Below are 25,261 nucleotides of genomic sequence, written 5' to 3' on the forward strand. Positions count from 1 at the left end.
AAGGGTTATGATGAGAGGGCAGGTAAATGGAGCAAAGATCAGCCATGATTGTATTGAATGGCAAAGCAGGCTCAAGGAGCCGGGGCCTACTCCTGCTCCTGGTTCCTATCCTCCTCTTCTGTTGTTGGAAACACAGCAGATAATTTTAACATTGCATACACTCAGAAACAACAACTGCCTAAATCATGCCTTTTACAGATTTGACTGTGGAATAAGTATTGGCCAACTCCCCTTCTCCACCTTGAATTAATGACATGGGATTTTCTGTGTCCAGCTGAGGGCCTAGCCAGTGCTGCCTGTCACTTCATAGCACTCCCTCAGCACTAACCCTCCAACAGTGCAGCACTCCCTCAGCACTGACCCTCCGACAGTGCAGCACTCCTTCAGCACTGACTCTCTGACAGTGCGGCACTCCCTCAGCACTGACCCTCCGACAGTGCGGCACTCCCTCAGCACTGACCCTCTGACAGTGCGGCACTCCCTCAGCACTGACCCTCCGACAGTGCAGCACTCCTTCAGCACTGACCCTCCGACAGTGCAGCACTCCCTCAGCACTGACCCTCTGACAGTGCGGCACTCCCTCAGCACTGACCCTCCGACAGTGTGGCACTCCCTCAGCACTGACCATCTGACAGTGTAGCATTCCCTCAGCACTGACCCTCCAACAGTGCCCATTCCCTCAGCACTGAACCCCAGACAGTGCCCACTCCCTCAGCACTGACCCTCTGACAGTGAACCACTCCCTCAGCGTTGACCCTCCAACAGTGCCCACTCCCTCAGCACTGACCCTCTGACAGTGCACCACTCCCTCAGTGTTGACCCTCCGACAGTGCGGCACTCCCTCAGCACTGACCCTCCGACAGTGTGGCCCTCCCTCAGCACTGACCCCATGACAGTGTGGCACTCCCTCAGCGGTGACCCTCTGACAGTGCGGCACTCCCTCAGCACTGACCCTCCGACAGTGTGGCCCTCCCTCAGCACTGACCCTGCGACAGTGTGGCCCTCCCTCAGCACTGACCCTGCGACAGTGTGGCCCTCCCTCAGCACTGACCCTGCGACAGTGTGGCACTCCCTCAGAGTTGCACTGAATTGTGTGCCGATATTTTGTGCACAAGTCCCTGGAGTGGGATTGAAATCCATGATTAAAGGTGTATGTTCAGTATTTATCTGCTATAACTTTGCTGCTGTTTGGGACGATCCTGATCATGCTCCAATTCCAGTTCAACCATTTCGCATTTTCACAAAATACAAGCACATCCCTTAAAGCAATGACAATCGACAGTAGCCAATAGGAAAGCTTGTGGCTGCAGACATTACAATGCAGTCACATCACACATTCTCCCGAAGAAACAATCAGCGATGGGTGTCATCTTGTCTGTGAATAGTACAGTCCAAAACACATGGAAAATCAATCGCATGTTACACCGCACCGTGGAAAGAAAGGACAGTTAAACAGAAAAAAAACAAAGGATAGATTCATCTTATAGCCATGGCTGACTGTAAAATGAATGAGATTAATGTCTGTTGCTTAAGAGGCCTTGTATGTTTGGAATTTAATCCAGTGGGTTTGACAAAATAGAATGATAATAACAGAGCTGAGTGATCTCACAGACCTTCCTGGAGCACTAAACTTTCACTTCACATCAAACCGATCTACAAAGACACTGAAAGAGTATTTTACATCCCATTATGATACACCAATGTCAGAGACAGCAATCCCAGGATGCACTATTGTTCAGTGAAGTCAGTGAACGGGTTGTCTTCAGATCTGTGCATTTCTTCAGATGAGCAGTAAATATTACGCTCACTTCAGCCCTGTCTTTGCGTTGGAAGGTTTGGGTTCAAGCCTCACTCTATAATCTGAGCATAGCATCAAGCCCTGCGCAAGACGGCTGAGGGAATGCTGCACTGTCGGAGGGTCAGTGCTGAGAGAGTGCCGCATTGTCGGAGGGTCAGTGCTGAGGGAGTGCTGCACTGTTGGAGTGTCAGTGCTGAGGGAGTGCCGCACTGTCGGAGGGTCAGTGCTGAGGGAGTACTGCATTGTCGGTGGGGCAGTGCTGAGGGAGTGCTGCACTGTTGGAGGGTCATTGCTGAAGGAGTGCTGCACTGTCGGAGGGTCAGTGCTGAGGGAGTACTGCATTGTCGGTAGGGCAGTGCTAAGGGAGCACTGCATTGTCAGAGGGTCAGTGCTGACAGAGTGCCGCACTGTCGGAAGGTCAGTGCTAAGGGAGTGCCGCACTGTCGGAGGGTCAGTGCTGAGGGAGCACTGCACTGTCGGAAGGTCAGTGCTGAGGGAGCGCGGCACTGTTGGAGGGTCAGTGCTGAGGGAGCACTGCACTGTTGGAGGGTCAGTGTGAGTGCCGCACTGTCGGAGGGTCAGTGCTGAATGAGTGCCGCACTGTTTGATCTATCTGTTGAGATGTAAAACTGAGGCTGCTTACACATCAGCAGGATATCAGAAAGCCAGTGACACAATTCGGAGAAGAGCAGCGTGTGAGCTTCTCTGTGTCCTGTCTAATATTTATCCTCCTACCACTGTCAATAAAAACTGATGATCTAACCATTTACTGCATTGATGTTTATGAAAACTTCCATCCTGTGAATTCTCTTCCACTTTTCCAACCCAAGTGATTGCTCAATCAAAGTACTTTATTTGCTGTAAAACTTGAGGCATTTTTAGACTACGAAAGGTCTTTTTCCTAACGTCTGTGATTGTGAGCATAGTGACAGGAGGGCTGGAAACTCTCTTTGTCCTACAGCGTGGTGTGGGGATTATGGAATGTCCAAACTACAGTGCGATCTCTTGCTGTTCCCTACTCTGTGATTACATTGAAATCTATTTAAGTATTTCACTAAATATTTTTCGGGTTTAATGTGACCAAAGCTACAGGATGTTTCTAATTTATTATCACTATTTAAAAATGGAGAGTGTTTAAACCCAAAGAAAAATGATGTGAATTAACATGAATGGATATGGAATTAGGGATCTTCCATTGGACTGAGCAATTCTCAGGCCCTGGAGCTATTTACAATATTATATCTAATATTGGACCAAACAGAGAAGGTGGACCTGGTTCAGTCATTTCATAGAATCCCTACAGTGTGGAAACAGGCCATTCAGCCCACCAAATCAGTACTAATCTGCTGAAGAGCATCCTGGCCAGACCCACTCCTCTACCCTCTCCCCACATTTCCCATGACCAATCCTCCTAGCCTGGATATCATTGAACTGCAGATGGAGACCCACCCAGACACAAGGAGAATGTGCAGACTCCACACAGACAGTTGCCTGAGGTTGGAATTAAACCCAGGTCCCTGGTACTGTGAGGCAGCAGTGCTAACCACTGAGCCACCGTGCCGCCCAATCTCTTGTGTGTTTCTTTATCTCAGTTGAGGCAACATTTGGGGAGGTAGATTCCATTTTGTGATGAAGAAAGTAGATAAAATTAGCAACCAAGGTACTGTAAAGAGGTAATTTCTCTCAAAGGGGCAGGATTGACACTTAGCCGCAGCCTCCACAGTTACAGAGCTTTCCAAAGCTCACTGTGTAGGATCCGAAACTAGAGTCTGTGGAACTGCTCCCCACGAAGGCAGTGGCTTTTGGAGAAGTAGGAATAATTAAAGAGGTTAGTGAACCATTGGACTGTGGGGAAGGAAAAAATGCCAAGAACTGTAGAGTCACTGGAGCCAAAACGTTAACGCTGCTTTCCCTCCACAGATGCTGTCAGAGCTGTTGAGTTTCACAAGTGTGGCTGTGGGGTGTGAATTCAGTGCAGATTGGAGGATTGATGATTTGAGAATTACTGCAGCCTGGGGTCAGTGGGATCAGCTGCTTTCCTCTGAGCTTTTCATCCAAATCAATAAACATCCACCTCCCTGAGGAACTGCAGGAATGGAGTAATGTGTCAATGAGTTCAAAATACACGAAACAGAACTTGTTCGATCTCAGCGATACATTACTCCATGCTGTATTCACTCAACGTTCTTACAGCAATTGGGGAGCATGTTTGAGATATTTATGGTGTGGGTAGAAGGAACTGCATCAGGTAAAACTGACTTCAATTTATCCAGAGATTGAAGATACGCCTTTGGACAGGAGCACGTTCACTGGGATGAATCATCTGTGTTATTCTCAGTTATCTCTTCAGTAAAATGTGCTGCAATTATTTGACATTTGACTTCAATGGGATCATGGAGAAAGTCATGAATTGTGTTCTATCATGGCTTCAACACACAATAACTTTACCTTTTGCTCCCTTTCTGCTATTCTCTGTTGTATAGACTGTGGTTCTTCTCTGAGAAAGTGAGGACTGCAGATGCTGGAGATCAGAGCTGAAAATGTGTCGCTGGAAAAGCGCAGCAGGTCAGGCAGCATCCAAGGAGCAGGAGAATCAACGTTTCGGGCATGAGCCCTTCTTCAGGAGGAAGAAGTGCTTCCTGAAGAAGGACTCATGTCCAAAACGTCGACTCTCCTGCTGCTTGGATGCTGCCTGACCTGCTGTGCTTTTCCAGCGACACATTTTCAGCTGTGGTTCTTCTCTGGCAGCTTCACTGAAATGAGCTTTCCCTCTAACGGTGACGCGGGGTGACCGCTCAGCAGGATACATCACACAAAGCTGAGCCAAGATCTGTCTCAATTTCTCCACAAAAGGTACAGCACGATCCCATACAGGACACTGGCCTCCCAATCACTGGCCCTTCCACTCTCCATGATCTCCTCTACCAGCACTATCTTCCCCCAAACTGACCCTAGCCTTTTAGCATTGCCCTCTCCTCCATATTCCCAGAGACGTCCAGATCCCAGGAACTCAAATTCCGACTTACACTTGCCTACCACTTCACCTTTCCTTCCCTGCTCCAAGGTCCTTTTCAATCATGTTCACCTTAACCTTGGGGCATACCCAGGTTAGGGGGTTAGTGGCCCCTGGTCAGGAGCAGGAATCATAGCTCATGCTGTCCTGCTCCATCCACTTCCAGAAACGAGACTGTCGTTCTGAAATCAGCTCACTCAGGATGGTTCCGATATTTACTGGAAAATCTCATTCAGCCATCAGAGATCACTTCACAGTAAACAGGAATGAGGACATACATATTAATAGAGTCACAGAAAGCAATTGGCCCCTGATGTGCAAAGTATTAAAAGCACATCACATTAGATTTCCCTACACAGTTCTGCTGGTTCTATGGCAGCGCTGAGACAGTGAGTGAGCTGAGAACCCAAACACGACATCTGCTCTGAAACCAAAACAGACATTGCTAGTGAAACTCAGCAGGTCTGGCAGCATTTACAGGGAGAAAGGACAGTTAATGTTTCTGGTCCAGTGTACTTTCTTCAGACATCTGCTGTGTTCTGTGATGTATGTATGTGGACCTTTCCAGATATAGACAGCAGTATTTAAAGGCAGCAACAATGAAGTGATGTTGTACGTCACACCTTCATCATCGTTACTGCTGAACTGTACTCGAACCAGCATTCAGCGATGCCCATCTAACCTGGCTCCCAATCGCCACTAGACAGCGTAGGTCTTCCCATTAACTGAATGTAGAAACAGAGAAAATAGGAACAGGAGGAGGCCATTCGGTCCTTCGAGCCTGCTCCCCCATTCAATATGATCCTGGCTGATTGGCCAACTCATTACCTTGTTCCCACTTTCTCCCCCATATCCTTTGATCCCTTTAGCCCTAAGAACTATGTCTAAATCCATCGTGAAAACATTCAATGTTTTGGCTTCCAGCTCTGTCTGTGGCAGAGAATTCCACAGGCTTCCCGTTCTCTGGGTGAAGACATTTCCCCTCATTTGGGTGCTGGGGATGATGTCTATGGTGGAACATTTATCCATACCAATGCCTAGACTGATATGAAGCACATCCACAAACAGCAGGCAGTGTATGCTGACACCATGGCCTGTCACACTAGACTAGGGGAAACCTGAATTTACATATTTGGAGACAATAGATAAATACTGAGCGTTTCAGCCCAATGGAAGCATTTTTCCTGGAATCGTTACACTCCTCTGTGGCAGGACCAACCCACGGGAGTCAAGAAGGCGCCCCCTTCGACATTACAGTCGTTCCAGAGTCAATCGTGTGTCTGCGAGGTTCTGATGTGTTTTTCTCTGGGTTGTCTTTGCTTTCATTACAAAGACTGGAGCAATAGGCTCCCATGGGGAGCAGTGTGGAAGAGATCAGCACAAGCTAACACAGCTGAAAGGCTCCCACTGAGCACAAGAAACTGCCCCTAGAGGGTGTGGAAATTTGAACTGGAGCCAGGCTTGACTCCATATCTCCTGTCTGTCTGCAGAGATGAGCTCCTGTCAAAAACAAAACACGTTTCTGATAGATGCTGTGGTTTTCACACATTGTGAAGTGAGGCTTCTTTATAAAAGGATAGGACTCCATCGGTTTTCAAAGGCAATAGTATACAGACAAAATGTGAGGAAAAAAACGATTGCTTCTTGGAATCCAAACGAAGGCTTAATAATTCATTAAGTTAAATGTTCACCTATACCCTTGAGAACTACAATAGGAATTCTACACAATAATCAAAAGTGCAGCATAAGATGACCCCCATCCCACTGTTTGATGGGTTAAAGTTACATATCTGAGCCATAGAGCTCAACATTAGACAAGATCATTCCTGAATCTATGAAGCTGGAACAGCTATAGAAACACAACAAAAAAAAACCACAGAATCTCCCTGTTGGAAAGTGAATGCTAAGTGAAGGCAATTAGCGAATAACCTGTGACCACTTGGTTCAAATGTGAAGATGAGCCATGTGCTGGGTTTCTGGGAGCAAATCAATACCTTCGGAAGGGGAGGAGGAGAGAGTGGCATCAAAATAGTTTACTTTAATATAGACCATCTGTGAAATTTTATCATTCACCCACAGGATATGGATGTCGCTGGAGGGGCCAGTATGTATTATCTAACCCTAGTTGCCCTTCAGAAGGTGGTGGTGAGCTGCCTTCTTGAAATGCTGCAGTCTATTCAGTGTACATCAACTCACAATACAGTCAGGGAGGGGATTCCAGGAATTTGACCCAGTGACAGGAAAGGAACGGTGAAATATTCCCAAGTCAGGATGATCCGTGGTTTTGAGGAACTTGCAGGTCAGGCAGCATCCGAGTAGCAGGAGAATCGAGAATATGCCCGAAATGTCGAATTTCCTGTTCCTTGGATGCTGCCTGACCTGCTGCGCTTTTCCAGCAACACATTTTTAGCTCTAATACTCCAGCATCTGCAGACCTCACTTTCTCCTGAGAGATGGAGAGGTCTGTTACAGGTCTGGGAGAATGTGCACAGAGGTCTGTTACAGGTCTGGGAGATGAAGAGGTCTGTTACAAGTCTGGGAGACACAGTGGTCTGTTACAGGTCTGAGAGATGGAGAAGACTGTTACAGGTCTGGGAGTCATAGAGGTCTGTTACAGGTCTGGGAGATGCAGAGGTCTGTTACAGGTCTGGGAGTCATAGAGGTCTGTTACAGGTCTGGGAGATGGAGAAGTCTGTTACAGGTCTGGAAGATGCAGAGGTCTGTTACAGGTCTGGGAGACACAGAGGTCTGTTGCAGGTCTGGGAGAGTGTGCACAGAGGTCTGTTACAGGTCTGGGAGAGTGTGCACAGAGGTCTGTTACAGGTCTGGGAGATGGGGAGGTCTGTTACAGGTCTGGGAGATGCAGAAGTCTGTTACAGGTCTGGGCGACACAGAGGTCTGTTACAGATCTGGGAGATGGGGAGGTCTGTTACAGGTCTGGGAGATGCAGAAGTCTGTTACAGGTCTGGGCGACACAGAGATCTGTTACAGGTCTGGGAGAGTGTGCACAGAGGTCTGTTACAGGTCTGGGAGATGGAGAGTTCTGTTACGGGTCTGGGAGAGTATGCACAGCGGTCTGTTACAGGTCTGGGAGACGCAGAGGTCTGTTACAGGTCTGGGAGAGTGTGCACAGAGGTCTGTTACAGGTCTGGGAGATGGAGAGGTCTGTTACAGGTCTGAGAACCACAGAGGTCTGTTACAGGTCTATGAGGCAGAGACGTCTGTTACAGGTCTGGGAGACGCAGTCGTCTGTTACAGGTCTGGGAGAGTATGCACAGAGGTCTGTTACAGGTCTGGGAGATGCAGAGGTCTGTTACAGGTCTGGGAGACACAGTGGTCTGTTACAGGTCTGGGAGATGCAGAGGTCTGTTACCGGTCTGGGAGAGTGTGCGAGGAGGTCTGTTACAGGTCTGGGAGACTGTGCGCAGAAGTCTAATACAGATCTGGGAGATGCAGAGGTTTGTTACAAGTCTGGGAGACACAGAGGTCTGTTACAGGTCTGGGAGAGTATGCACAGAGATCTGTTACAGGTCTGGGAGACGTAGCGGTCTGTTACAGGTCTGGGAGACGCAGAGGTCTGTTACAGGTGTGGGAGAGTGTGCACAGAGGTCTGTTACAGGTCTGGGAGATGGAGAGGTCTGGTACAGGTATGAGAGATGGAGAGGTCTGTTACAGGTCTGAGAACCACAGAGGTCTGTTACAGGTCTGTAAGGCAGAGACGTCTGTTACAGGTCTGGGAGACGCAGTCGTCTGTTACAGGTCTGGGAGAGTATGCACAGAGGTCTGTTACAGGTCTGGGAGATGCAGAGGTCTGTTACAGGTCTGGGAGACACAGTGGTCTGTTACAGGTCTGGGAGATGCAGAGGTCTGTTACCGGTCTGGGAGAGTGTGCGCAGAGGTCTGTCACAGGTCTGGGAGACGTAGAGGTCTGTTACAAGTCTGGGAGACTGTGCGCAGAAGTCTAATACAGATCTGGGAGATGCAGAGGTTTGTTACAAGTCTGGGAGACACAGAGGTCTGTTACAGGTCTGTGAGAGTGTGCACAGAGGTCTATTACAGGTCTGGGAGACACAGAGGTGTGTTACAGGTCTGCAGGGTTTGCGCAGAAGTCTATTACAGATCTGGGAGATGCAGTGGTCTGTTACAAGTCTGGGAGACACAGAGGTGTGTTACAGGTCTGGGACAGTGTGCGCAGAGGTCTGTTACATGTCTGGGAGATGCTGAGGTCCATTACAGGTCTGGGAGAGTATGCGCAGAGGTCTATTACAGGTCTGGGAGATGCTGAGGTCCATTACAGGTCTGGGAGAGTATGCGCAGAGGTCTATTACAGGCCTGGGAGACACAGAGGTCAGTTACTGGTCTGGGAGATGCAGGGGTCTGTTTCAGGTCTGGGAGACACAGAGGTCTATTACAGGTCTGGGAGATGCAGAGGTCAGTTACTGGTCTGGGAGATGCAGAGGTCTGTTACAGGTCTGGGAGACACAGAGGTCAGTTACAGGTCTGGGAGAGTGTGCGCAGAGGTCTATTACAGGCCTGGGAGACACAGAGGTCTGTTACAGGTCTGGGAGAGTGTGCGCAGAGGTCTATTACAGGTCTGGGAGACACAGAGGTCAGTTACTGGTCTGGGAGAGTGTGCGCAGAGGTCTATTACAGGTCTGGGAGACACAGAGGTCAGTTACTGGTCTGGGAGATGCAGAGGTCTGTTTCAGGTCTGGGAGATGCCGAGGTCTATTACAGGTCTGGGAGATGCCGAGGTCTGTTTCAGGTCTGGGAGAGTGTGCGCAGAGGTCAGTTACTGGTCTGGGAGATGCAGAGGTCAGTTACTGGTCTGGGAGATGCAGAGGTCAGTTACTGGTCTGGGAGAAGTGATGGTGGGTTTGGTAGATGCTGTCTGAAAAGCTTTGATGAATTTTGGCAGCGCATCTTGTAGATAGGACACACTGCTGCTACTGAGCATCAGCAGTGGAGGGAGTGGATGCTTGTAAATGTCAATCAAACGGGGGCTGCTTTGTCCTGGATGGTGTGGAGCTTCTTGCTGGACCTGCCCCCATCCAGGCAAGTGGGGAGTATTCCATCACACTCCTCACTTGTGCCGTGTAGATGGTGGACAGGCTATGAGGAGTCAGCAGTGGTTTGCTGCAATATGGGAGGAAAGATATTATTAAGTTGGAGAGGGTTCAGAAGAGATTTCCCAGGATTTTGCCGGATATGGAAGGTTTGAGTTATAAGGAAAAGCTGGATAGACTAGGACATTTTTCACTGGAGGTGGAGAGGTGTTAGAAGTTTATTAAAAAAATGAGAGGTATAGATAGAGTTGATGGTAACTGTCTTTTCCCTAAGATGGGGAATTTCAAGACTGGGGGCAAATTTTTAAGGTGAGAGGAGAGAGATTTTAAAAAGACATAAGAGGCATTTATTTTTACACAGAGGGTGGTTTGTGTGTGAAATGAACTTCCTGAGGAAGTGGTGGATGTAGGGACAATTCCAATGTCTAAGAGATATTTGGATGGGTACATGAACAGGAAAGGTTTGGAGGGATATACACTGGGAACAGGCAGATGGGATTCATTTAGTTTGGGATTGTGGTCTGCATGGACGGGTTGGACCAAAGGGTCTGTTTCTGTGCTGTATGACTCTATGACTCTATGGATTCATCTCTTCTTCATAAACTGGGTGCATGTTTGTATTTTGTCATTATTTTTTCTTGAATTTATTAACTAATAAACACACTCAAAAAAGTCTGATTAAATTGCTTCCTTTTAAAATTGAAATTCCTTTGGGTCTGAGAGACAGGGGTCCACAAAGCAGGATTCTCTTTCAGTTAACCTCATCGTGGATAACTGAGGAGGCTGGTCAATCAAAACAAGCCTCTATCCTCAGGACCAGAACAGTTCAGGGCCTCACAGCTCGAGCCAAAATGAATTGGGCGATATTGCTCTGGCGGCTGATTATCTCACAGCTCCACTTCACATGAACTTGTGAGCGGGCCCTCCGTGTTTCGACTTGTCGTGAATATCCTGTCGTGTCATTTAAATCCAATTTTAGTAGGAACTGTGTCAAGAACTCTGAGCACCCAAGAGTTGTATAAGGCAACAAGATTGTCTGCTTTTTAACTGAAAGGATTGGCTTGATTACTCAAAAGTTTGCGTGTGGGATAAATTTACAGTCTGGAGTTTTGCTGACCATGAGATACGGAGTTCAGTTACAGGTGTCTGTTTAGTTAACCTGGTGATAGTCAGAAATAATTTCAACAAGTAGGTGGGACTGGAGAAAATTATATTTGGCATCTTTGTAGTTTAGGTGGAGGAAGTCCACACAGAGGGTGCTCATGTTTATAACAGCAATGGATAAGGCTGTTACTCCACCCCCAGATCAGTCAATAACACTCTTCTCTGTGTCTGGTCATTCAGACCTAAGCTCCATTTCGGATCCAGAGCTTTTAATCTAAGCTGGTTAAAGAAGAGTCAGATTGGACTAAATACATTTCCTCTGCTTCTCCTTCCACAGGTGCTGCCAGACCTGCTGTGTTTCTCCAACATTTTATTTCTGTCTCTACAGTGCTGCCCCTTTGTTGGAGCTGTCAGTGCTTTGTTCCGGCTATAAATCTAGTTTCTGTTATAACGTTCGGCAGATATAAAATAATTTCTTGGGATCCGTTGGAAGAACAGCAGTGAGTTCACCAAACCTTCTTGACAAAAATTGTTTCCTGACTAATATCACCAAGAACAGATTAACTGGCCAATTATTTTGTTGCTGCTTGTGAGATCTTTCTGTGCAGAAGTTGGTTGCTGTGAATGGCGACAGAGGAAGTGTGGCAATATTTCAACAGTAACTAGTCAGGATTCACACCTTGGAGATGTGAGAAAGGTTCTGAAAAGACAGTTTTTTCCTCTTCAAGTAGATGAAAGGGTATTATCCCCAGAATCCAAACATTCAAATTATAATCCCTCCACCAATGGGATGGCTTCCAATAGCCTCAGAACGCAGCTCTGCAGCACCATATCCCTCCACCTCCCTCTCCTCCTTCAGCACTTCTCTGAAAATCAACCTCTCCAACTGCTTTCAGGAATCTCTCTCACTTCATATCTCCATGTGTCGTTCAGTGTCACATGCTCTGGTGAGGCATCTCGGGATATTTCATTGTGTTAAAAGGGCTATTAAAAATACATTCTTGTTGTTGCAGAATGTCAATGTGAAATCATGCCTTCATTAGACAGGACATGGTTTGGAGAAGTCTTGTTTAGATTCTAATGAGAAAATCCTACTTTGATGTATGAGCACGTTGAGCCTAGATGATGTCAGTGTACTGGGTAGTTTTTCTGGTCGGCTCTGTTTTTGGAAAAGTCTGAGGAGCTGGTGTCTGTCAGACAAGCCCTGGAGGTGTGTTAGCGTTACACTAGTTATTCCCTGCCATGACATGTCTTTTTCCAAGTTGTTTTTCAACAGATATAATTGGTAATATCACAGGGCCACCAGATCATTGGAATATGCTCTTCTAAAGTTTTATATTTGCAATGAGTTACATTTACCTCATGTACTGTTAGATATTACAGCTTGATTAAAAAGCTCCAATGAAACTATCAAGTGGAGATGGGGTGGTTGTAAAACCAGACAGCAATGTAATAGTGATGAGCTGTGATTCACAATGTTTATAGAATCAGAGTCCTACAGCACAGAGACAAGCCCTTCGGCCCACACTGGGCCATGCTGATCAAAATGTCCATCCACACTAACCCCACTTCCCTGTACTTGGCCCATATCCTTCTAAACCTTTCTTATCCATATATTTGTCCAAATACCTTTTAATTTTTTTCTCTATGAGTGTACATTAACAACATTTTAAAGGCATTAATAAAAAATTTGACTAACAACATGCTCTTATTTTAGTGAACCAATTCAGAGGCAGCATTAGGAGTTTTGCAAGTTTCGACAATATCACTTTCAGAGTGATGTTAGTGAGATATGATCTTGTTCACTCACACTGAGTTCATGTGGAGAGTTTATAGGTGTTGCTAGTGGAAGGCTTTATTTTGTGTGTGGCACTATCCAGTGACAGTGTAAACTTGGGAAATTATCCTAAATTGATATCCACCAACATTCAACATTGGAAATACTCCCATATATGAGGTTTGATCAACATATTCATCTCGCTAAAGCATGGCATAATTTTTTTGAAGTTGGTTTATTTGTGGGAAATAACAAGATTCTCATAAAACTAATCATCACCCGTACACCATTCAGAAAGCTAAAATAGCTTTCATGCAACTCACTGTACTAGGTATACACTATCCCACGGGACCTCATTGATCTCACACACATACACACACACACTCTCTCTCTGTCTCTCTCTCAAAGGGATCTCATGGATCATGCACAGACATGATCCCACGGTGTCTCAGTCCAATGTTCACATAAATCTGGACTGATGACATCAAGCTTTTCCAAATTTAAGCAAACCCAGGGCAGTCTAGCTCTGACTGGATTCAGAGAGCTCAGGGCTGGGCACAAATTGAATGTGGAATCTTTCTGCTCAACCCCACACAGGACAATGGAGAGAATGAGAGTGGTTTATGTTTCCATGGCACCTGACACAACGTAAGGATTGGGAAAGTATCTCTGAAATGCTGTCACTGCCACGCTGGAGGAGACACAACAGTCTATTATACTCCCAGCAGGATCCCACTGACCCACTCTAATTACCCACATTGAACTCTGCATCTGTGTAAAGATTTTGGATTAATAGAACCGTCAGGTTTTTGAAAAAAAAAGTGTGAAAAATATTTGTAACAATTTGTATTTTACTGTGCTTATGATGCAAAAAACATTGCAAGAAAAAACAAACACACTGCTCACGCCTGCTGCAAAAAGATGCTGCAAAAAATATTCATTTCCCACACGGAAGCAGAGCTGCAGCATCACTGCTGCTTTCAGACAAGGTCGCACCTGTTCGGAGATGCACATGTGGTTTAACTGTTCACAGGGTTTTGGCTCCAGTATTGTTTGTCTCCTGTTTCACAATTAGATCTCAGGCTGATTATTTACAAAACACATCAATCCAACTAATGAGCAGGAGGGAGGGAGACCGAGGCTGTAATCAGCTAATCACTAGGTAACTGTACACCACCTTCCCCTGAGCTCACAGGAGAATCCAACTCGTCAATATTAACATCGCTAAGGCAAAAATCTCATCAGGAAGTAGAATTTAAAAAAAAAACTTGGCTTCATAATGCTTCCACAACAGGTATTATGTGACTGTGTTGATGTTCCCCAGAGTTCCTTTTCCTTTCATGGGATATGGGCATTGTCAGCAAAAGCAATATTTATTGCCCACGCCTAATTACTCAGGAAGGTGGGGGGTGGGAGTGAGCTGCCTTCCTGAACCACTGCAGTCCATGTGCTGTAGGGAGGGAATTCTAGGATTTTGACCCAGCAACACTGAAGGAATGGCAATATACGGGTACACAACCCTTTATCTGAAATTCCGAAATCCAAAAAGCTCCAAAATCCAAAATTGTTTTGGTGGAGAGTGGAGCGTCATTTTGGCGTGCAAACAGCTGACCCAACTCCACATCCACTCGACCGTGTCACTCAGATGTGACGTGTCAGCGTGGCCCAGCACTGGCAGGTGCCAATTGTATCTCAGCGTTCAGACTATTCACATGTGCGTCTGCTGTTAGGTAATTTTGTTTATGTCACTGTGAAAATGTCATGTATACCGAAAGCCAAAAAATTCCATATTCAAAGAACTGAAACCAACATGCCCATTCTAAAAGATGACAGACTTAATAAACAATCCAAGTCTTTTAGGAGAAAGTGAGGACTGCAGATGCTGGAGATCAGAGCTGAAAATGTGTTGCTGGAAAAGCGCAGCAGGTCAGGCAGCATCCAAGGAGCAGGAGAATCGACGTTTCAGCCATGAGTCCTTCTTCAGGAATGAGGAAAGTGTGCCAAGCAGGCTAAGATAAAAGGTAGGGAGGAGGGACTTGGGGGAGGGCCGTTGGAAATGCGATAGGTGGAAGGAGGTTAAAGTGAGGGTGATAGGCCGGAGTGGGGTGGGGGCGGAGAGGTCAGGACTGAGACAAGGTGGGGGGGAGGGGAAATGAGGAAACTGGAGAAATCTGAGTTCATCCCTTGTGGTTGGAGGGTTCCCAGGCGGAAGATGAGGCGCTCTTCCTCCAGCCGTTGTGTTGCTATGGTCTGGCGATGGAGGAGTCCAAGGACCTGCATGTCCTTGGTGCAATGGGAGGGGGAGTTGAAGTGTTGAGCCACGGGGTGGTTGGGTTGGTTGGTCCGGGTGTCCCAGAGGTGTTCTCAGAAACGTTCTGCAAGTAGGCGGCTTGTCTCCCAATATAGAGGAGGCCACATCGGGTGCAGCGGATGCAGTAAATGACATGAGTGGAGGTGCAGGTGAATTTGTGGTGGAAGTGGAAGGATCCCTTGGGGCCTTGGAGAGAAGTGAGGGGGAAGGAGTGGGCGCAGGTTTTGCATTTCTTGCGGTTGCAGGGGGAGGTGCCGGGAGTGGATGTTGGGTTGGTGGGGTGTGTGGACCTGACGAGGGAGTCACGGAGGGAGTGGTCTTTCCGAAACGCTGATAGGGGAGGGGAGGGAAATATATCTCTGGTGGTGGGATCCGTTTGGAGGTGGCGGAAATGACGACGGATGATACGATGTATCTGGAGGTTGGTGGGGTGGTAGGTGAGGACCAGTGGGGTTCTGTCCTGGTGGCGATTGGAGGGGTGGGGTTCAAGAGCAGAGGAGCGAGAAGTGGAGGAGATGCGGTTGACGGCATCGTCGATCACGTCTGGGGGGAAATTGCAGTCTTTGAAAAAGGAGGCCATCTGAGCTGTACGGTATTGGAACTGGTCCTCCTGGGAGCAGATGCGGCAGAGACGAAGGAATTGGGAATATGGGATGGCACTTTTACAGGGGGCAGGGTGGGAGGAGGTGTAATCTAGGTAGCTGTGGGAGTCGATTTGTAGTAAATGTCCGTGTTGATTTGGTCGCCTGAGATAGAAATGGAAAGGTCTAGGAAGGGGAGGGAGGAGTCTGAGACGGTCCAGGTAAATTTGAGGTCGGGGTGGAAGGTGTTGGTAAAGTGGATGAACTGTTCAACCTCCTCGTGGGAGCACGAGGCAGCGCCGATACAGTCATCGATGTAACGGAGGAAAAGGTAGGGGCTGGTGCCAGTGTAGCTGCGGAAGATGGACTGTTCCACGTATCCTACGAAGATGCAGGCATAGCTGGGGCCCATGCGGGTGCCCATGGCAACTCCTTTGGTTTGGAGGAAGTGGGAGGATTGGAAAGAGAAGTTGTTCAGGGTGAGGACCAGTTCAGTCAGTCGAAGGAGGGTGTCAGTGGAAGGGTACTGGTTGGTGCGGCGGGAAAGGAAGAAACGGAGGGCTTTGAGTCCATCGTGATGGGGGATGGAGGTGTACAGGGACTGGATGTCCATGGTGAAGATAAGACGGTGGGGACTGGGGAAGCAAAAATCATGGAGGAGGTGGAGGGCGTGGGTGGTGTCCCGAATGTAGGTGGGGAGTTCTTGGACTAAGGGGGACAGGACCATGTTGAGGTATGCAGAGATGAGTTCGGTGGAGCAGGAGCAGGCTGAGGCAATGGGTCGGCCGGGGTATTCAGGTTTGTGGATTTTGGGCAGGAGGTAGAAACGGGCGGTGCGGGGTTGTGGGACGATGAGGTTGGAGGCGGTGGATGGGAGATCCCCTGAGGTGATGAGGTTATGGATGGTCTGGGAGATGATGGTTTGGTGGTGGGAGGTGGGGTCATGGTCAAGGGGGCGATAAGAGGAGGTGTCCGCGAGCTGGCGTTTAGCCTCAGCGGTGTAAAGGTCGGTGCACCAAACTACTACCACGCCTCCCTTGTCTGCCGGTTTGATGGTGAGGTTGGGGTTGGAATGGAGGGAGTGGAGGGCTGCACGTTCCGAGAGCGAGAGGTTGGAGTGGGTGAGAGGGGTGGACAGGTTGAGGCGGTTAATGACACGGCGGTAGTTGGCTATAAAGAGATTGAGGGCGGGTAAGAGGCCAGCACGGGGTGTCCAGATGGATGGGGTGTGTTGGAGGCGGGAGAAGGGGTCGTCAGAGGGTGGGCGAGAATCCTGGTTGAAGAAGTAGGCGCGGAGGCGAAGACGGCAGAAGAATTGTTCGATATCTCGCCACGTGTTGAACTTGTTAATCCGAGAGTGTCGGGGAATGAAGGTGAGGCCTCTGCTGAGGACTGATCTTTCATCCTCAGAGAGGGGGGGGTTTGGAGGGATGGTGAAAACACGGCAGGGCTGGGAGCTAGGACCTGGGGTGGGGCTGGAGCTGGGAGTGAGGGCGGGGTTAGGTGTGGGGGCGGGGTTAGGTGTGGGGGGGCGGGAAGGATTTCACTTACATCACACTGTAAACTTTTATTATAAATTCTGTGCCTTACAATCTTATTCCCCACACCCACCTGATGAAGGAGCAGCGCTCCGAAAGCTAGTGATTCTGAGCAAACCTGTTGGTCTATAACCTGGTGTGGTTTGAGTTTTAACTTTGTTCCCACTCTGACATTGGTGAAGCAGGTCTGGATTGTAGGGCCAAGGGTACTATGCCATACCTGTGTTCAGGGGCTTAGATGATTGACTTCTAACAGAGATAGGCACATGCATCACACTCACTTGTACACATGTCACGCACACAATCACTTTCACACACTCAAGGACATATCCAAGCCTGGCACACAGGTTATTGACAGAGAGCAGCAGAGGAATCTAGACCTCTTCGTTTAGCCCACATCAAGGGAGCTATAAATAACTTTAGGTCCATTTCCCTCAGCCCTTACCACCCACCCCCACACCCCTACCCAACTACTTTCACCAGTTGCAAATGTGTTGCTAGTGGGAACAGTTGACACAGCAAAACCTGCAGCTTGAAGATGTCTCAGTTCCCAAGCCTCGGACCGTGTCCCAGAGCCCAGGCTGGGTCCTGAATCAGATGGCTTTTGATTCGATGAGGCCTCTCTGTGGCTGGGCCTGGGGTTTGGAGGGGCTGGACAGAAGGTCAGCCATCCCAGGACAGGGGGCGTTCACACTGGAAAGGAGCAGGAGATTGGCCATGCAGAGTGAAGCAACATCAACAGAGGGTTCTCTTAACCCACCAGACATGCTGGCATTTCACAGCTTCCTGTACAGTAGCTGGTCCAGTTTAAATGACACCATGAGGATGAGAGTTAAAGATGTTGATAAGGTGACCCACTGCTCTGTAATGAGACATTCACATGGCCTGAGATCCACCCTTCTAGAAACTGACAGGTAAGAACCAGGAGGCTGGGAATATGTTCCCCACCTGTAACTCTTAATATTAACCTTGCGGGTAAGTTAAGATTCCTGATGAAGGGCTTTTGCCCGAAACGTCGAATTTCCTATTCCTTGGATGCTGCCTAACCTGCTGTGCTTTAACCAGCAACACATTTTCAGCTCTGATCTCCAGCATCTGCAGACCTCACTTTTTACCCGGTAAGTTAAGAAAAAGTTGTCTTTTAATTTTGTTGAATTGTATTTACATTTAGAAAGGAAAAAAAACGCTTTCAACAAATCATAAAAAAGCTGAATGTAACCATGTGTTTGTGTGGATTGACAGAATTGGAAACGGGATAAAGGCTCTTCCTGCAATTTTTCAGCACAGCAGCTTATCGGCTCCATTTCAAGAAGATGGGACTTTGCTGAGAAATGCTTCGACTTGGTGTATTTGGTTTGCTTGGCTGAGCCACCCGCGACACACAGAAGCCAACGTTGTGGTTTCATTGTCTCTGACTTACACCTTTATCAAATGGTAATCGGCAAAGTGTCAGAAGCCAGGCTCTGAAGTGAATGCTGGGCTAGAAATCTCTGCCCAGGTTGTTAATGATCCACGCTGCAGGGACAGCCCTGAAACAATGATGGTTTACAGTTCATGAATTCTTTCGGGCTACGTGACAGAGACAGAGAATCTGCAACAGGAATAGAAACTGCTGGAGATGCACCAAGCAGTGTACGGTGGGAGGGCAGAGTGCCTCTGTTTGGATATGTAACTTATTCAGAACTTTGAGAAAGTGAGGACTGAGGATGCTGGAGATTAGAGTCGAGAGTGTGATGCTGGAAAAGCACAGCAGCTCAGACAGCATCCGAGGAGCAGGAGAGTCGACGTTTCAGGCAAAAGCCCTTCATCAGGGATGAGGCTTGTTGGCCAAGGGGGCTGAGAGACAAATGGGAGGGGGGGGAGGGTAGCTGAGAATACGATTGGTTGATGGAGGTGGGGGTGAAGGTGATAGGTCAGAGAGGAGGATGGTGCGGATAGGTGGGAAGGAAGATGGACAGATAGGACAGGTCATGAGGGCAGTGCTGAGCTGGAAGGTTGGAATTTGGATAAGGTGGGGGGAGAGGAAATGAGAAATTTGGTGAAATCCACATTGATCCCATGTGGTTGTAGGGTCAAGGTGGAAGATAAGGCCTTCTACCCCAGGCGTCGCATGGTTGAAGTATGGCGATGGAGGAGACCCAGGATTTGCATGTCCTTGGCAGAGTGTTCGGCCATGGGGCAGTGGGGTTGGTTGATGCGGGTATCTCGGAGATGTTCCCTGAAACATTCCACAAGCTCCTCAATGTAGAGGAGACCACATCAGGTTGACTGGACACAGTAGATGATGTGTGTGGAAATGCAGTTAAATCTCGGTTGGATGTGGAAGGCTCCTTTAGGGCCTTGGATGGAGGTGAGAGAGAAGGTTCAGATGATTTTAGATTTAGATTAGATTACTTACAGTGTGGAAACAGCCCTTCGGCCCAACAAGTCCACACCGACCTGCCGAAGCGCAACCCACCCATACCCCTACATTTACCCCTTTACCTAACACTGTGGACAATTTAGCATGGCCAATTCACCTGACCCGCACCTGACCCGGAAACCGGAGCACCCAGAGGAAACCCACGCAGACACGGGGAGAATGTGCAAACTCCACACAGTCAGTCGCCTGAGGCGGGAATTGAACCCGGGTCTCTGGCGCTGTGAGGCAGCAGTGCTAACCACTGTGCCACCGTGCCGCCCACAAATGGGGGTGCAGGTTTTGCAATTCCTGCGATGGCAGGGGAAGGTGCCAGGGGAGGGTGGGTTGTTGGAGGGTGTGAACCTGATGAGGGAGTCACGTAGGGATTGGCCTTTATGGAAAGTGGAAAGGGGTGGGGAGGGAAATCTATCCCTGGTGGTGGGGTCTGTTTGTAGGTGGTGGAAATGTGGGCGGATGATGCGGTTTATGTGAAGGGTGGTAGGTGAGGACCAAGGGCTCCTGCCCAAAACATTGACTCTCCTACTCCTTGGGTGCTGCCTGACCTGCTGTGCTTTTCCAGCTCCTCACTCTTCAACACTTACTGTGAACTTTGCAGAGCTATTTCCAAATCCACTTCGAACATCGATTGTACCGACTTGAGGCTGTTTCTGTGCTGTATGGTTCTGTCACTGACACAGGGATTTCAGTTCCAAGATAATTGCAATAATCCACTTCAAACTGATATTTTTGTACTTGCAGCCAGCTGTGCTTTTCTCATTTCATTGACAATGAAAAGGGAATTGGCTTGGATTCAAATGAATGCAGGAGGTCATATCCATTACATAGCGCAGGCCCCACCTCTCTATACAAACACCATCCACCTGGTTCCTTATTGGAACAACAGGCATGCTAGTGACACTGAGGCCTCACCCCAACAAATATGGACCAAGCAGGTCAGTTAACAATGAAAACTGATATCTTGACTTGAGCTGTTTTAAAGGCCTGTTATTTGGAAGGAAAGTACTTTGAGAAAATGTAGCCAAGAATAACTTGTTCTGAAAACTCCACTGAAGCTGTGTTTTCCACCAGGATAAGGTCACGTGACGACATGTTTTCACAGCTCAGTATTTACAACACAATAACACTTAGTCCCCACCTCACTGTAAGCATCTGTCCTGATCATCAGCATCAGTGGCCATTACTTCCACAGCTACAATTCAGTCTCTTATTCTATTTGCAATGTGACAAATTTCTGTCTGGGGCCAATGTCTCTCATTTTCAGGAGGGTCTCTAATTGCTTAAAAATAATGAAGGTGGAGTTCTAACGAAGGGTCACTGCACCTGAAACGTTAACTCTGCTTTCTCTTCACACATACTGCCAGACCTACTGAGGTTTTCCAGCAAGTTCTGTGTTTGTTTCAGATTTCCATCATCCACAGTTCTTCGGGATTTTTGGAGGTAAAGTAATGTCCTCTGGACACAGGGGAGAAAGTGCCATCATTTACTCTGCAGCAAGTTCTATCACGTGTTGTTCCTCTAACTGGCATTGGCTCTCACTGTCCCATGCCTCCAAATGAAAGTTCTTATCTTTAGACAAATCCTGCAGCCTCTTGCAGTCTGTGTCGTGGTTTGTGGCCCATCAACCCTGTCTCTTCTTTCCTCTGACTCTGCTCTCTCAAATATGTTGCCTCTATTTGATCCATCACTGGTGACTGTTTCTCATCATTACAATCTGTGCTGTTCTTCACTTCACTCGCTGCCCCACCCCATCCTCATCTCTTTTATGACACTTTATTAAAATGCACTTTGTGGGTTTATTAAAACCCAAGTTGTTTGTCTCTCCTCCTCTAGCTTGAATCTATTTTAACTGATTTTCTTTCTACAAGAGGCAATGTGACACTTTCAAATCAAAAACAATATATAAATGCAGATTCCAACATATTCCTGACTGGTTTCTTACATTTTACTGTCAAATTAGATGATCTAAAACTCTGCTCCCTGTGTTTGAAGTCTCATTCATTCATCTCACCCTTGCTTGTTTTATTTACATTGACTCAGGATTATAGAATTGCCTTAAGATTATAAAACTCTTTTCAAATCCTTCCATGGCCTCATTGCTTCTCCATCTCTGTCATTTCCTTCAGTCTCACAATCCTCTAAGTTATCTGTTCTTCTCCAACTCTGATCACTTGGCACTGCCATTGATGGCTAAGCCTTCAGTTTCCTCTAGGCTCTGGAATTTCTGGCTGTCACATGCTTAGCCTCCAAGGTCACCACGATCAACCATGATCACCATGCCAACTGTCATAAAAACCCACTGATCTTCTTCAGGGAAGGAAATCTGTCACTCTTACCTAGTCTGGCCTGCATGTGACTCGAGACCCATAGAAATGAGGTCGACTCGCTGCTGTCCTCCTAAATGGTGTGGCTAGTTGACTCAATTCAAAGGCAGTTAAGGAAATGCAACAATAGCTAACCTGGCCAGTACATCCAGATCACAAGAAAAAATAAAGAAAGAATATATCTATGTACCATCAGGAGAGACGTCAGCTAAAATGTTAGCTGCTTGCTAAAATCAGGAGCTGTTTGTTTGTAATTAGCATTTTCAACCCTCAAATAGATGGGTTTTATGTTTAGCTATGAGAAGTATTACATGAAATATATTTTGTCCTCAGCTCAGTTGAACCTCCAACCATCCCGACATAGACGGGGAATATTAAGGTTAGAGTAAATATGAAAATCTTTAGGTAGACCGTTGTGGCTGAGGCCCGAGGGATGAGGGAATGTAGCTGTTGAAGAAATGTAAAAAGAATCTGCAATAATTAACTTGAAGATGACAATAACTTCCCTGTTAATGTTGATTAAAGGAACAGAACCGGCTTGAAAGAAAATTGTTTTCATATTGTTAAAATAGATGCCAGATACCAGACATCACAGCTGCTTGCTGACCAGACTTAAACAATGGATTGTAGCTTCTAAAACTCTGAATTATATTCCTACTGGAAAAGACTGGATTGATAATTCACACAGCACATATATCCTTGAGTGTGGTTGTGTGAAATTCCCAATGCTGGACAAACACAGGCATGTGATACAAGCCCCAGTTATCCCTAGTATAATTTACAACAACTAGAATATTAGAATGTCTACCACAACTAAATTCCCTTCATTTTGGAGTTTAATCTTATGCTTAGCTAAAGATGTTCAGACTCCATTTTGACCATGAGCTGAACTTCCAAATTCAAGTCCTGTCTCTCATTGAGACTCCTTGTATTCACCTTCGCAGCATTGTTTCAGTAAATGCTGGAATCACTCAGCTATCTTTGCCACCTCCACACAACACACCTCTTGTTTGTATCTGATTTTCAATGCTCCATCTTCAGTGGTCGTTTCTTCAGCTGCCTGCAGCCTGAGCTCTGCTATTACCCTCCTGAAACCTCCCTGCCTCTCCTTCTCATTCTGTCAGGAGCCTGCCGTGGAGACCAGGATTTGTCTGTCTGTCTGACCATTTCCTTGCAATACGGGGTGTGGATTCATCCACCATTGGGTCAAATAGGTACCTGGGAAAACGGCTTTTTATCTGAAACTTGTTCTACCCCAAATGTAAATTGTATATTGGTTTTTGTGACATTGATTGAATTGTGCTGGAAAATAATTATTGTGTTATGTCTTACACTCTTATTCTCCACAGTCACCTGATGAAGGAGCGTCGCTCCGAAAGCTAGTGTGCTTCCAAATAAACCTGTTGGACCATAACCTGGTGTTGTGTGGATTTTAACGTTGTGCTGGAAAAGGCCATGTGACCAAGTGCAGTTAGCTCCTGGCAGTTTGATCCATCAAGACCAGATTAGTGCTGGATATAAGCAGAGGGATGCAGAACAGAATTTGGTAACACCGTGTGCCAAGGGAGAGCCACTGGACAGAATCACTGGCCCGATCATGGCTCGACAATCTCATTTGGAAGCTACATGTGTGAGAATAGCACTGAAGTTTGGGTGGAAAGATGTTTGGATGCAGTTTCATAACAGACTTCCCTTTCATATCCCAGTTATAATAGGCATTCTTCTCAATGAGCCTCACAGCTCCACCTAAACCTCAATATGCCCATATAACGTTTCCAGCAGCAGTTCAGTATTGGGTAAAATTAAGATTAGATTACTTACAGTGTGGAAACAGGCCCTTCGGCCCAACAAGTCCACACCGACCCGCCGAAGCGCAACCCACCCATACCCCTACATTTATCCCTTACCTAACACTATGGGCAATTTAGCATGGCCACTTCACCTGAACGCACATCTTTGGACCGTGGGAGGAAACCGGAGCACCAGGAGGAAACCCACGCAGACACGGGGAGAACGTGCAAATGCCACACAGTCAGTCGCCTGAGTCAGGAATTGAAGCCGGGTCTCAGGCGCTGTGAGGCAGCAGTGCTAACCACTGTGCCACCGTGCCACCCACGGATCTTTAGATGATTTTATCTATTATCTTTCAACCCATTGATACCGGGTCCAATCTAGTAACCAAATCTCAGCCCAAACTCAGACTGATAGGCCCAACACAGAATGAGCATTTATGGCCTTAAACATCCCTTGGTCTTGATCCTACCACAATCTAAGGTGTCCAGACCCTCAATCATGTTCTCATCACCTCCCTGATTGTTGCTGAAATGCTGGGATTTCCTGTTCAGCAACGCCTTCATTTTCACATTCTCACCACTGATTCCAAATCCCTCCAATAGCTTGTCCCACCTTATCTCTGCCATCTTCTGCCCTATGACTCTCCCAAGACTCTGTGCCTCTTGTGTTGCATGCTTCTCGTTTTCCTCTCTATTTTTGAAGATTATTCCTTCAGCTATTTTGGGTTGTAAGTTCTGGAATTACTTTCATAAACATTTCAACATCTCTTCCTAACTTTTGTTCTTTAAGATGTAATCTGTTTGCTAAAATTTCAGTCATTTAACCTAATACCTCCTTGTGTGGTTCAGCATCAAATTCTCTTTGAGAATGCTCTTGTGAAGTGCCCACAGAGGGTATTTAGTTATGGTGGTGTGCTGTATAAATCCAAGTCACTTTTGGTGTTAAAACCAGTGACTTCATTGTGTACCACTGACAAAGCCTTGAATTAATTCATGAGAAGAATTGGGATGTCCAAATGTAAAAGCTAAAGGAAGGCAAACAACAGCAAATTCTTGCTTTTTGTGAACACCTTTGGAAACACTGGTCTCCCTTCAGTCCTCCCTGAACTGGAGCATTTGTGAATAGGAATTTCCTGTTTCCAAGCACTAAATCCTGACAGGAGATTCCTGAAGGTACAATGCATTTTGTTGAGATGATTGTTATGGATTTGAAAGCTCCCGCAGCCAAGCTCCAAGGACTGGACATCCTTTTACTGATTGCAAAATGCAAGTTATTTTTCATACCATCTTTAAAGACGTTTGGAAGGGAAATCCTGTTGAACTTTGTTGAAAGGAGGGATGGACAAACTGACGAAGTCAATGTGTTACTGAGGCACAATTCAGTCCAAGGGCTACTCAACCCAATTCACAGCCTCTGTTCAATTTGATGATTTAAGCACAGCAGAATTGCTGCAATTAACTTCTGTGCCTTTGGGCTAGAGCGAGGACATGATCAGCCCATGGCCCTGCATGTGATCACTAACCAGAAACTCCCGCA

This window comes from Hemiscyllium ocellatum, chromosome 30 (assembly GCF_020745735.1).
Source record: "Hemiscyllium ocellatum isolate sHemOce1 chromosome 30, sHemOce1.pat.X.cur, whole genome shotgun sequence".
Taxonomy (NCBI): domain Eukaryota; kingdom Metazoa; phylum Chordata; class Chondrichthyes; order Orectolobiformes; family Hemiscylliidae; genus Hemiscyllium; species Hemiscyllium ocellatum.